At 41.8% G+C, this 12,836-nt stretch overlaps 1 pseudogene; it reads left to right on the top strand.

Moving 5' to 3' along the window:
- Positions 1 to 8,478: 8,478 nt before the first annotated feature.
- The window catches only part of LOC109299303, a 31,867-nt pseudogene continuing 27,509 nt past the window's right edge, over positions 8,479 to 12,836 (top strand).

Raw genomic sequence — 12,836 nt, 5'->3', positions numbered from 1 at the left:
CACTTTTCTGATTTAAAGATTCCTTGTTCCATGGTTCTCTAGGCTGGTTAGTTTCGTTAACAAAGGAAAGTGGAAGGAAGTATCCTTTTCCTTAAAAGGAAGTATCCTTTTCCTTAAAGTTCATATGTGTGCTAGTCCTGTTTTAAAGGAAAGAGAAAGGAATGAGCTAACAAAGACTGAGAAGCTAAGCCAAGAAAGGGCTTATAACTCTGAAATCACTGGGTGAATTTGGGCACATAGACTCATGAATGCACATTATCAAAGAAAAGGCTAATTTCCTTTCTTTTCTGTTTGTTAATGTGTGGGGCCAATAATATACATGCTCTTAAAGATAATATCTTCCAAGTATTCTTTTACTCAGCAATCAAAGTCTGTAGGGTTTGTTTGTTTTTTAACTGTCTTAAAAATTAGTAATTTGGCAGTGATGATAATCCTCTATGTAATGCTATGTGCATGCACAGCCTTTTGGGGAAAAAACACAACCCCTGCCATAACTAGGACTTGTTGTGGCTCAGTTTTGCATAGGTACAAGAGTTGGGGGTGGATAATGAATTCTTCCTCCTCTTGAGCTGCTGTTCATGAGCTGAGCAGGATCTTGTTGGGGACAGGACACTGTTACTGCCTCAGGAGCTACTAGCATCAGGAAGGAGCAGTGAAGGAAGAACGAATCATGTGGGACTGAGCCATAGATCCATCTTCCAATGGAACTGGCCTCCACCGTGGAGGTGGAAACATGCTGCACACTTTCCAGAACTGGTACAGCAGCTACTCCATACACATATCCAGGCAGTCTTCAAGGATCTGGTTCAACCAGAATCCTTCCTGGGGGATTTCAGGATGCAGTACAGCCCTTCCACAGAATTGCCAAAAGCAGCATCTTGCCCTTAAATTATTCATTTCATAGAGAGAAATGAGACAGTGGACAAAAAGCAGAGGGGCTTATTCAAGAGTTTATATACATAAAGTCATGGTGTTACTTCATTTTATAGGGTATGCACCACATTCTAATGGCATCTCCTGCTTGAGAACAATGTTCTGTTTTTATTGATTTGGCAGGGGGCAGTCATCACCACAGCAAAGCCGTGCTTTACAGGAATAATATTCTGGCTTAGTGGCAGGCGGAACGTGTTTGGGCAGGACATTCTAGATATTGTTAACAGATATGGAGAGAAGGATGCTCAGTGTTTCCAGAAGGGATCTGGTTCACTGTTACTGATGTTGTGGGGGTTGTAAGTCCTTGCTAGCTTTGGACTTCTTTAGCCTAAGAACAGTGTCACACTGTGCCTCTGCCTCCAAGTGAAAGTCAGCCGAATGTTTGTTTGAACCCTCTGCCGGTTCTCACAGAACTGAGGCTACTTTGTTTTTCATTAGCACTAGAGGGGAAAAATAAACACGCCAGACTTCCTGGTTTATAATTGCATATGTAATTACCACTTTAGGGCCACTACTAGCAACACAAATTAGCTCACTGACCTTTTTATCATCACCCCAATGCATCACCACAAGGCATTTAAGTAGCTTCTTTTTTGTGATTCTCCATCCTCTGGTCAGATTCTAACCTCAGATGTACAGAAAACAGTGCAGTGCATCTTTATGGGAAGATTCCTTATTAAAACAGTTCTGATCTGTTTGCAAACATGGTGACAAATATTTGGAAATATGTATTGATGTGCACTGTGCACTTGAAATCAGAAACTGTCCTGCTGAGTCCTTGAGCCCAAATCCTTTTGATCTTCCTCATGTGAGTAGTTGCACAGAAATCAGCAGACCTGACTCTGGGATCATGTTTACACTAGAGTAATTCATTTTGGAGCTACTCTTGGTTTGCATCAATTAAGTGACCAAGAGAATCAGTTCCACTGGGACTCACACAAGTAAAGAAAATGAGATTTACTCACAGTCTAACAGAATTTTATGTTAGTAGTAGAAAAGATGACAAATATATTGCCAGTGATTTGTAGGGATTATTCAAGGCTAAGGTTCCAAATTCAGCCGTTAAGAAGAAATGAAATGCAGGAGCAGTAAATAAGCCTAATGCAATTCTATTAAATATATTTTCTCTTTAACCAAACCCCACACTTTCAGAGGGACAAAGAGGAGACTCAAGACAGAAGAGAAGTCTGAACAGGGCAACTCTGTACACAAAGCCATGTATAATTCCATGTTTTTTGAACAGTAAAAAGCCCTCTTTAAAAGGCTGTATTTTTCCCAGTTGACTTTAATAAAGGCTGAAACCAACTCCATGCTTTAGAAAAAGGAGGAAAAAAACATAAAACAAGGTATGTTAGATGCATAACACAACCTTAGAACCACAGGACTGGAAAGGACCCCTAGCTTACCCCTCTGTACAGTGGCAAGATTGATTTAATTATTCTATAACTGTTCCTGTAGATGGGTGTCTAGCCTTGAATAACTCCAGTGACAGAGATTGCACAACAGCCTTTGGCAGCCTGTACAATCATCTAGCAGTTCTTCTACAGTTTTGCCTAATATTTAACCTAAAATTTCCCTCTGGCTTAAGCCAATTACAATTTGTCCCATCCTCATTGACTAATGAGAATAATTCATTCTTGTCCTCTTTATAACATTCCTTTACGTTTCCTGTTATCACGTCCCCACACATTCTTCTTTCCTTTAGGCTAAAGGTGCCAAGTTATCTTAACCTTTCCTCTTCAATCCTATTTGCCAAACTTCATGCCATCTTTCTTGCACTCCTCTATGCTCTTCAATTTGTCCATGTTTTTTTCATACAGAACTGAATGCAGTTACTCCAGTTAAGCTTTAACCAGTGCCAAGCAGAGCGCAATAATTATTTCAGTAACCTTACTGACCCCATCTCATAACAAAGGCAAAATGCAGCATGTAATTAAAATCTCAAAAAATAACTATTTTTAAAAGCTAATTGCCTTAACAATCAGAACATTCTACTGCTCAGAGAACACACACTAAGGAATTTAGAGGTTATTGTTCATGCCAAGCATCTTTTTCAATTATATTCTGTATATTGTATTCTGGACAATATACAGTTTTACTCCTGTTAGGAATGTGCTGTACTTTATCTCCTGTACCGCCTCCTGCTCTTTTTGCTTTACCAACATTTAACTCCTGACTGCTTCCTACAGCCTTATCTATACTAGGGACATTTGCTAAAAAATTCCCACAGTTGCCAACCTTTGTTCAGCTTAACTGGTGTTATTAAAGTTGAGAGTCTTGGTGTAGACTGCTGCCACTGGTGTTTCTAACTCTGTATATCTACAGTTTCTAACATTACTAATATTGTAGAGCTGAACTAATGATGATATTTTTTAGAAAAATTCTCTCGTGTAGGCAGAATTGTTTCCTTTTATCCATGCCACCACGCATGCAGAATAACATCTTAATTAATATCTCCCAAGAACTCTCCATCAAAGAACTTCTGAAAACTCACCTTTTCTACAAAGCATTACAGCTGTGCAGCCCTATAATATTCATTCTATGTTCAGCAACATGATACTGTCCCCTGATACCCCATTGTAGCATATTACATCACTTCTGTCTTAAATTATAATCTCTTAAAGAATGCAATCTCTTCTGTTCTTTGACACATCTGCCTTATCGTAAAAGACTCCTAATGATAATGTATAAATAACAATTTTCTAAAAGCTGGAGATCCCAGAAAAAGGATATATGAATTTCCTCAGTTTGCTACAATAAAATAAATAAGGATGAATCAACAAGAGTAGCGAAATGCCAGACTATAAACCTGTTTGCCTTGATGCAAACATTTTTATTAAGTTGTTTTTGTAATATACTGCTAAGCAATCTGTTATTATAACAGGTTTATTATTATTATTATTATTAGTTGCTATTTTCAGTAGTATAACTAGGGGCACTTCATTTCTGTTTAATGACCAAATTTGGAAACTTATCCTTGAATAATTTAGGAGGGGTGCCAAAATCACCCCCAGCCCTGTGAAGTCTGTGCCTCAGCAACAAAACCTGCCCCACTGCTGCTCCATGTCGCTGCTCTTGTAGCAGCAGCCGGGTGCATGGATGTTGTGCTGCTGCTGTAAAGACAACAGCCAAGGCAGAGAGACCATGCTGAGCTTGCCATGCTCGTGGTGGCAGCAGCCGCAGAAGCAGCCACTGGGGACTGTTTTTGAGTCCCTGATGTAGGTAAGACTCCTGAGCCCCCACCCTCATGAGCTCTCAGCATCCCGCCTTTCTAGCGCTCAGTGGCATCTCCCCACCCTCTATGAGTCTCCTGCCAAGTTTCCCCAGGGAACAAACCCTGCTTGTTGTATCTCTGGGGCTTTTACTGTTTCAAGGGGCTCTTGATTAAACTAAAATTATTTTCCTGGAAAACACAACAGTGAACGAGAAGACTGTCAGGATAATTAGCTAGAAAAATAAGTTCCCAGCTATCCTGCTATCCTCTAAAGTATGATTCTGCTCTCAATTATGTGCAAACAAGCCCTTTCCATACTATAGGATTCTATATTTACAAATGAGATCAGAATTTGGCTTGAGGGAGCAACACATCATAACATACCAGCAATCACTCTATGAACAGCAACAGAAGGAAAAAAAGAAATGAGTACATTATTATTTAGCTAGCATCTCTCTGCCAACATTTCACAAGGCAATATAGCCATTCTTTTTTATATACATAGTATTCAAATCTGTGCTAAGCCATTCTGATACAGGCAGGGTTAGGTGAGGCTTCAATACAATCTCAGCATAGAGTCAAGACAGCTATGAAGGAATGAACGAAATCAAGCAGTAACAGTGATTGTGAGTTAGTGGCTTGCAACCAAGAATCAATTGGTGGCCAGGAAAACAAGTTTGCCAGAGCCAGTGTGTTTGCATGGTTCCTTGGTTGCAGGGCATTTACCCCCCTCTTTATTTATTACAATGTGCTGGATAGAGCAGACGTTTCTTAGCTCAATATTTATTCTTTCATCTACCTTGAAATAAGACTTGCAGCATTTTTATAAGCAATTTGCAAAGTTGTCTAGTGGATTTTGGAAGGGCTTCTCTATGCTCTGCAGAAATGCTGTTTTGTAACCTCTTATACAACAATAGTCCTCTGTAAACCACAACAGGGTTCAATATGCTGGCTCATAAAAATATTACTTGACCCTCATTGTTGAGACGTGGAAGTGCAAATCTGTAGTGGATTTCTCTTCTACTTCTATGCATGAGCTCTTTCTGCACTAGCAATATGTGCTGTAATAAAGACCCAATCTAAAGCTCGTTGAACTCGAGGGGTCTTGTCACTGAGCTTTAAATTGGGCCTTTAAAACACAGATATGAAAGATATGGATAGGAAATCTTGGCACCATTAATACAAATGAGGGATTTTACTGACTTCTCTGGGACCAGAATTTCACCCTATAGGCATCTGAAGCCAACTAAAATAAAAGCATAAGCTGGAAAGGCACTTCGGAACATCTGTCTTCCCAGGGAGTTATCTGCCTACAGGCTTTCAGTGTAGGTGGGGAACAGTTAATCAGGTGTCCCTACTCAACCCTGAACAGTTTGATGAGGAAATACAGGAGCCAGCATACCTCCTTGCAGCAGAAATGATAGCCCTTCTGTGGTCCTATGTTTAAAATAAATATTCTATTACAACCATAATTCACCCAAAAGTTAATAAACATGGGGGGGGTTATCATATTTATTTGTACATCAGAAAAAAATAAAGCAAACATTTCTACTGACTAGAAAATACAAAACATCTTATTCCCTGAAATATTAGTTTTGTGTTCTATGACTACACGATGTCCACAATGTCCTTGTAGCATGAGAGAGATATTTCTTATGCAAAGACTGGGTCATTCTCTCTACCACGTGCTCTTACGCTGCACGTCATAGGTTCCAAGCATGAAACACAACATACAGGGCTAACCTTACTGTCAGCAGGTGTAACAGCTGGCCAATATTCTTCCATGACCTGAAGACACACAAGATTGTGACCTGAGAATTAAGAGCTGTATTAAGAAGCCTGACTAACTCTCTAAAGAGGAGACAAAAATAGAAAGGGACTAGCTGAGCCACTGGCTTGGTATGCCTCAGGTGCACCTGAACCTGGAGGAGCCTGTTCAGAAAACAAGGGCAAGTAATTCAGTACTTAATGAAAAACTGATGTGCAGGGTTTGGGGTGGATTGTGAAGGCAAGTCAGCCTTTTCAAACACAGGTATCCAAAAAAGTCCTATTGACTCCACGAGAACTGAGCGGACAGTCTCCACTTCAGTAAAGATATTTCTTAAAATACCCCCCAAACAAAACATTTCATTTTGTATCAGCCTTGAAAGAGGCAACACCTTTGGCATCAGGCTGTGGGGTAGAAAAGTTTAAAAGATATGGGTGTTCCTTAACATTTACTTTTTGACACAGAATTGCTTTCTCTGCAGAAAGTCTTTCTCCTAAGATGTCCAGCCAGCTAAACACGACAGAATGACTTTCACTTTGTCTGCCATCCTCTGGGGCTGCTCTCACAGATACTGCTGTCTGAAAAAAATCCCGACTGAGGAGAAACAGACAGAAATGAGAGAAACCAAAATGCAAAACAAGCATTTCAAACATACATAATGGCTGGGAGAAAGGATGTCTAACTTCAGGGGGCTGATCTGAAAAAAAAGATACACAGGTCAGCAGAGAAAAAGCTTAAAAGATTAGGAATGAGTGGCAGGCACATTGGGAGGTAAAGGGACCGGAGGGTGAGGAGGCCTGTGGGCAAGGTGAGGTAAGGTGGGAATCTGAGCACTATAAATATATATGTATAAAAACTGGAAATAAAATACTTCTACTCTGCACTAGAATTGTTCAAAAAGCAGAATGGCCATCCTGCAGGAAATTCTGAAATGCTGATGTTTGTTGCAATCATGAAACAGAATGAAACATCAAAATAGCATCATTTTTTGTGGAACTCAAAAGTTCAGAAACACTTTGAGTTGGAACCACTGAAACACAAAGCATTGATACTTTCAGTAGCAACAAAGCAGATCATTTTGAAATGTCAATTCAAAACGAAACAAATAAACTATGTTTTCCATTAAAACGTAGGTAAGTTTGGCAAATTGACATTTGCCCCAAAAATAATCAAATTCAACAAAACCCCACGTTTTATCAGAAGAAATATTAGATAGAAAAGTTTTATCAGCTCCTCTCTAGATGGCTAGCACTTCTTCCATATGAAAAAAACTGCTTGTCTAGCTAGTAGGAGAATAGAGAAAGAAACACAGAGCCTTGTGATTTCGTACCTTTGGCATTATAACTCTCAATGGTGATGAGAGCATTTTAAACAATTGTGTGCGTGTCTGGTGAGATACAAAGAGAGAGAGAGAGATCTCAAATCACTTTATGAACATTAATATATGAATCTTTCCGATACCAAATAGAGGGAAGCATTTTTGTCCCTGGATGCACACATTTTGTCCCAAGGTCTTACTGGAAGACTGAGTATAAGACCATATATCTATATCTATGCAGCTCCATTAACATAAACTATTGAAGCATGTATGTCCAGCTCCCTTGGATGCTCTTGGAAGGACCACTTATACCAGAGGTTAACTGTAACAGGGTCCCACTCCAGGGGTGGCCATGATGCCCCTGGAGCCCCCACAGCTCTTATCAGTTTTGCTGTCTTTGGGCAATCTCCCCTTCCTCTATCCTGCCACGTCTTGATGTATTTATGTTTTAGAAAAAGGGAAGCTACACCAGGGCTCCCCAAACCTGGTCTCACAATCATGAATGCACATGTCCATGCTCATCACCTGAAGGGCCAGTTACATGGACTCCACCCTCCTCAATACCCACACCCATGCCTTGCAGATGTTACATATACTAATCAAATCATAACTGCCACTACAGGCTCCTGGCTTTATTCATCTTTATACCAGTGTCTCTCTGGGCTTTAGGCACTCTGGCCCCCTCAGTCACTGACTGTGGCCCTCCTGGCCTTTGGTCCTTCTCCTTAGAGCCTGGCCCCATTTCTAAGCCAGTTGAAACTTATGGGCTCTCCAGCCATACCAGTCTCCAGTCTGTGGCCCTTCTTGGCCTTCAGCCCTTCCTGAGCCCTGACCCTGCTCCTAGGCCAATGAGACCTATGGGCACTCTGGCCCCACCTGCTCCCTGGGCCCTCCAGCTCTCTGCTCTCTTTACAGGCCTCATAGCCTCTGCTGTCTCTCTCGGCCCTCTGGCCCTCTGTTCTCTCTCTGAGCTATCTAGCTCTCTGGCCCCTTTCTCTGAGCCAGCTGGGTCCTCCCTACCTCCCCTTAGCTCCTTTCATAAACAACCAGATGTTCTCCCGCCCCCAGGCTGTAGGCTGGTTGTTTCACCAGCCCTACAGCTGAACTCTCAGCCCTAAGGCTGCCTACAGGGAACTCTTCAATAATCTAAGTCACAGAAAGGAAGCTTATGAAAAGTGGAAACTTGGATAAATAAATAGGGAGGAGTATAAAAATATTGCTCAGGCATGCAGACATGAAGTCAGGAAAGCCAAAGCGCAAGTGGAGTTGCAGCTAGCAAGGGACAGGAAGGGTAACAAGAAGGGTTCTTACAAGTATATTGGTAGCAAGAGGAGAATCAGGAAAAGTGTGGGTCCATTGCTGAATGGGGGAGACAACCTTGTGACAGAGGTTGCAGAAAAGGCTGAAGTGTTCAATGCCTTTTTCACCTCCATCCTCACAGGCAAAGTCAGTTCCCAGACTTCTGCACCAGACATCACAGTTTGGGGAGCAGGTGAGCAGCCAACAGTGGCAAAAGAACAGGTTAGGGACTATTTAGAAAAGCTGGACATATGCAAGTCCATGGGGCTGGATGGGATACACCCAAGGGTGCTGAAGGAGTTGGCTGATGAGATTGAAGAACCATTTGCCATCATCTCTGCAAACTCATGGCAGTGAGGAGAGATCCTGGGTGATTGGAAAAGGGCAAACATTGTCCCCTTATTTAAGAAAGGGGGAAAAAAGAGGATCCAGGGAACTACAAACCAGTCAGCCTCACCTCAGTCCCTGGAAAAATCATGGAGCAGATCCTCAAGGAATCCATTTCTAAACACTTAGAGGAGAAGAAGGTGATCAGGAACAGCCAGCATGGATTCACCAGGGGCAAGTCATGTCTGACCAATTTGATTGCCTTCTATGATGAGATGACTGCCTCTGTGGATGCAGGGAGACTAGTGGAAGTGGTATATCTTGATTTTAGCAAGGCTTTTGATACTGTCTCCCACAACATTCTCACAGGCAAGCTAAGGAAGTCTGGGCTGGATGAATGGACTGTAAGGTGGGTAGAAAACTGACTGAAGCATCAGACTGAGAGAGTAGTAATCAATGGCTTGACGTCTAGTTGGCAGCCATTATCAAGTGCAGTGCCCCAGAGGTCAGCCCTGGAGCCAGTTTTGTTCAATGTCTTCATCAGTGACCTGGAAGATGGCAGAGAGTGCACCCTCAGCAAGTTTGCAGATGACACCGAGCTGGGAGAGTAGCAGATACACTGGAAGGTAGGGCTAGGATTCAGAGTGACCTTGAAAAATTGGAAGACTGGGGCAAAAGAAATCTCATGAGGTTCAACAAGGACAAGTGTAAAGTCTTGCACTTAGGACAGAACAATCCCATGGGGGCTGACTGGCTGGGCAGCAGCTCTGCAGAAAAGGATCTGGGATTGACAGTGGACAATAAGCTGAATATGAGCCAGCAGTGTGCCCTTGTTGCAAGGAAGGCTAATAGCATACTGGGTTGCATTGGTAGAAGTGTTGCCAGCAAGTCAAGGGGAGTGATTATTCCCCTCTATTCAGCACTGGTGAGGCCACGTCTGGAGTACTGTGTTCAATTTTGAGCCCCCCACTACAGAAAGGATGTGGACAAACTGGAGAAAGTAACAAAAATGCTGAGGGGGCTGGGGAACATGATTTATGAGGAAACTAGAATTATTTAGTCTAGAGAAGAGGAGACTGAGAGGGGATTTAATAGCAGCTTTCAACTACCTGAAAGGGGGTTCAAAAGAGGTTGGAGCTAAACTATTCTCAGTGGTGGCAGAGGACAGAACAAGGAGCAGTGGTCTCAAGCTGCAGCAAGGGAAGTTTAGGTTAGATGTTAGGAAAAATTTTCTCGCTAGGAATGTAGTAAAACACTGGAACAAGTTACCCCAAGAGGTGAGGGAAGCTCCATCCTTGGAAGTTTTTAAGGCCTGGCTAGACAAAGATTTTGCTGGGATGATCTAGTTAGGGATGGTCCTGCTTTGAGCAGGGGGTTGGACTAGATGACCCCCTGAAGTCCCTTCCAGCCCTAATTTTCTATGATCCAATGATTCAATGATTCTATACCCCCAGACATACCTGGTGTGAGACACAGTCACTCTCTCAGGAGCTCCTTCCCTGTCAGCTATCTAGATAAGACTGACTACCTACCTCAGGCCCTGGGCTTATATATACCTCAAGCCCAGCCCTCTTCAAGTCCAGTTTCTTCCCTAATTACTGCCTGAGCTATTTTTAAAGCTATCTCTCCTCTTACAGTGACAGGTGTGCTAAGCATCCTGGCACATTAACTTTGGGAAACTATACATTGGCTGAATGCCTTATATTATTAGCAGATAGGGGAAAATTAATCAAGCCTTCCCACAAAGAGAATTCAATCTAGCGATGGGCCCAAGCTGAAGAGTTCAGAGGTCTGATCTCCCTCTCACTTCAACTGGAAGAAATGAAGAATAACTCTTAAAGTCTATGGTTTTACCCTCATATAAACTTTCATGTGGATAATAAGAATATAGTAATAGTGTTTAAAAAACCCAAGTGCTTTGCAAAGCACTTTCAGCCTCAGGGCATGCACCCCACTCCAACTCCTGAAAGTCAGGAGAAGACTTTCCTGGCTAATGCCCAGTGTTGTGAAGGACGTTGGGCAGTCTGGCCACATTGGGCTGTTGCAGCAACTGCTTTCCATTCAGACTAAATGAAGGAATATTTTATATACTCTTTTGTGTAGCAGCTGCTCAAACAATGGAAAACCACATCTCACTGAAACTGGAAATGACTGGGTTGAGCTTTCAGGGAGCTCCGATAGCAGATACAGGGGCAGATCTCACCAATCCCTGGCCCTTGTATGTGAGATACAGTAGAAACACCAGAAAGCTGACAGAAAAGTAGCAAAGAGCTAGAGGGATAGGTAGAACAAGCACTGGTGATATGGTCCTGAAGAAAAGTCAAGGCAGACAGCTGTCTGAAAGCAGCTTGGAGCTGTGAACAAAGATTTGATGTTTGATTCTTCCTAAGTTTAGGGAATCAGGGCTTTATGTCAATTAATTGTGAAGGACTGCCTCAAAGAAATATTAACTTCTCTTACCAGAGACAACCCTCAAACACTGAACACTAGCTAACTACTCAGGTCAAAAGCAGTAACAATATGGAAAAGAATATAGAGAGGTATCACAGATTTTTATTTAAAATTAAATGCTTTGAAAAGACCTTGTGTCTCTCACTACAATGAATTATAAGGGCATTTTACTATGTTATTTTTAAAGATCCTCTAAAGTGAGAATACTGAATTAAATGGACTCCTGGTCTGACCCAGTATAGAAGATCTTTTGTAAGTCTGCTGTCATAGAAGAATCTGGCCCCAAATGTAGTGCCTGGTATAGATTCTGGATACTTGAAAATATGAGGAAAGCTTGGCTCAGCTTATTTATAAGACCATAAAAGACCATTTCTCATTTCATATCCAGGTTTATATTTCTGGACATCTCCAAATTTAGGGTACACACTAATCTGGACCCAAAGCTAGTTTGTTCCACTTTTGATGCATTATTGTCTATTACTGTTAATGGGCCCAGTAGCGTCACTAGGGGTAAGTGAGCAAGAATCCCAAACGCCACCAGCACCACTAGCTTAGCTACTGCCACTGCCCCAGCCATCACTGGCAGCCAGCATTCAAAAACTGCTTATTACACCCCAGCATGGGATGGAGATAGATTAGATCTTCAAAATGTTCTAATTAGCAGAAGTGTACAAAGACACAGCTCTTAAGGGAAAGGATGTCGATGCACGGATCATATTCAAAAGAACATGAAACCAGATCTGCTCATCTTGAAATGTTCTTCTGTTACCATACTACCTGCAAGGATTAGATTGTAATAACAAAGTAGAGGCTTGTAGAATGCCTTGATTTTAAACATTTGTGATTTTTAAATGCCAAAATTGTAATTTCCAGAGAAATTAAGGCTACCATCCAAGACATGCAAAATAAAGGGGATTTAAAACATTCTGTTTTAATTAACTGTAGAAAAACTATGAGCTACAGAAAAATATTGCAAAGGGGTCCTATTTGATTCACTGTTAATATATTGTGTATTTATGTTATTATTTATGCAATTATTTGGGGGTTTGATGGTGACCATAGGATAGGGAGATTGGAACAATATTTGCTCATGGAGAATCTAAACAGATTAAGGTTGTTTAAAATTTTAAATTTTCAAAAGTAAAACATCTCTAGGTGAATTTCAGGGGAAAGTACTTAGCCAGCCACTATATGTTTAATTAAAAAAAAATCTATTGCAGTTAATGATTTTAAGAAATACTAAGGTCAAACTTGCCACCAGGCAACTTGAGAGCTGGATCCATGGGACAATAGTAGCTGCAACAGAACCAGTGGCAGAAGCAGCAGCTGCAAGAGCAGCAGGGCAGGGGGGAGGGAGGGCATCCAGCAGCAGCTGTGGTGGGCCAGTGGCAGAGGCAGTGGGGCAAGTAGCCACAGGCCAAGAAGCAGTGGCGGCAGAGCAAGCCTAAACATATCAACTCATATGGCGGCTCTAGGCTGCCTAACCTGCACATCTTACTATCTCTGTGCCCACAAAAACAGACTTC

The sequence above is a fragment of the Gavialis gangeticus genome, unplaced genomic scaffold, assembly GCF_001723915.1.
Source record: "Gavialis gangeticus isolate Ggan-Ray unplaced genomic scaffold, GavGan_comp1, whole genome shotgun sequence".
NCBI lineage: Eukaryota > Metazoa > Chordata > Crocodylia > Gavialidae > Gavialis > Gavialis gangeticus.
This window is presented reverse-complemented; position numbering and strand designations above follow the sequence as displayed.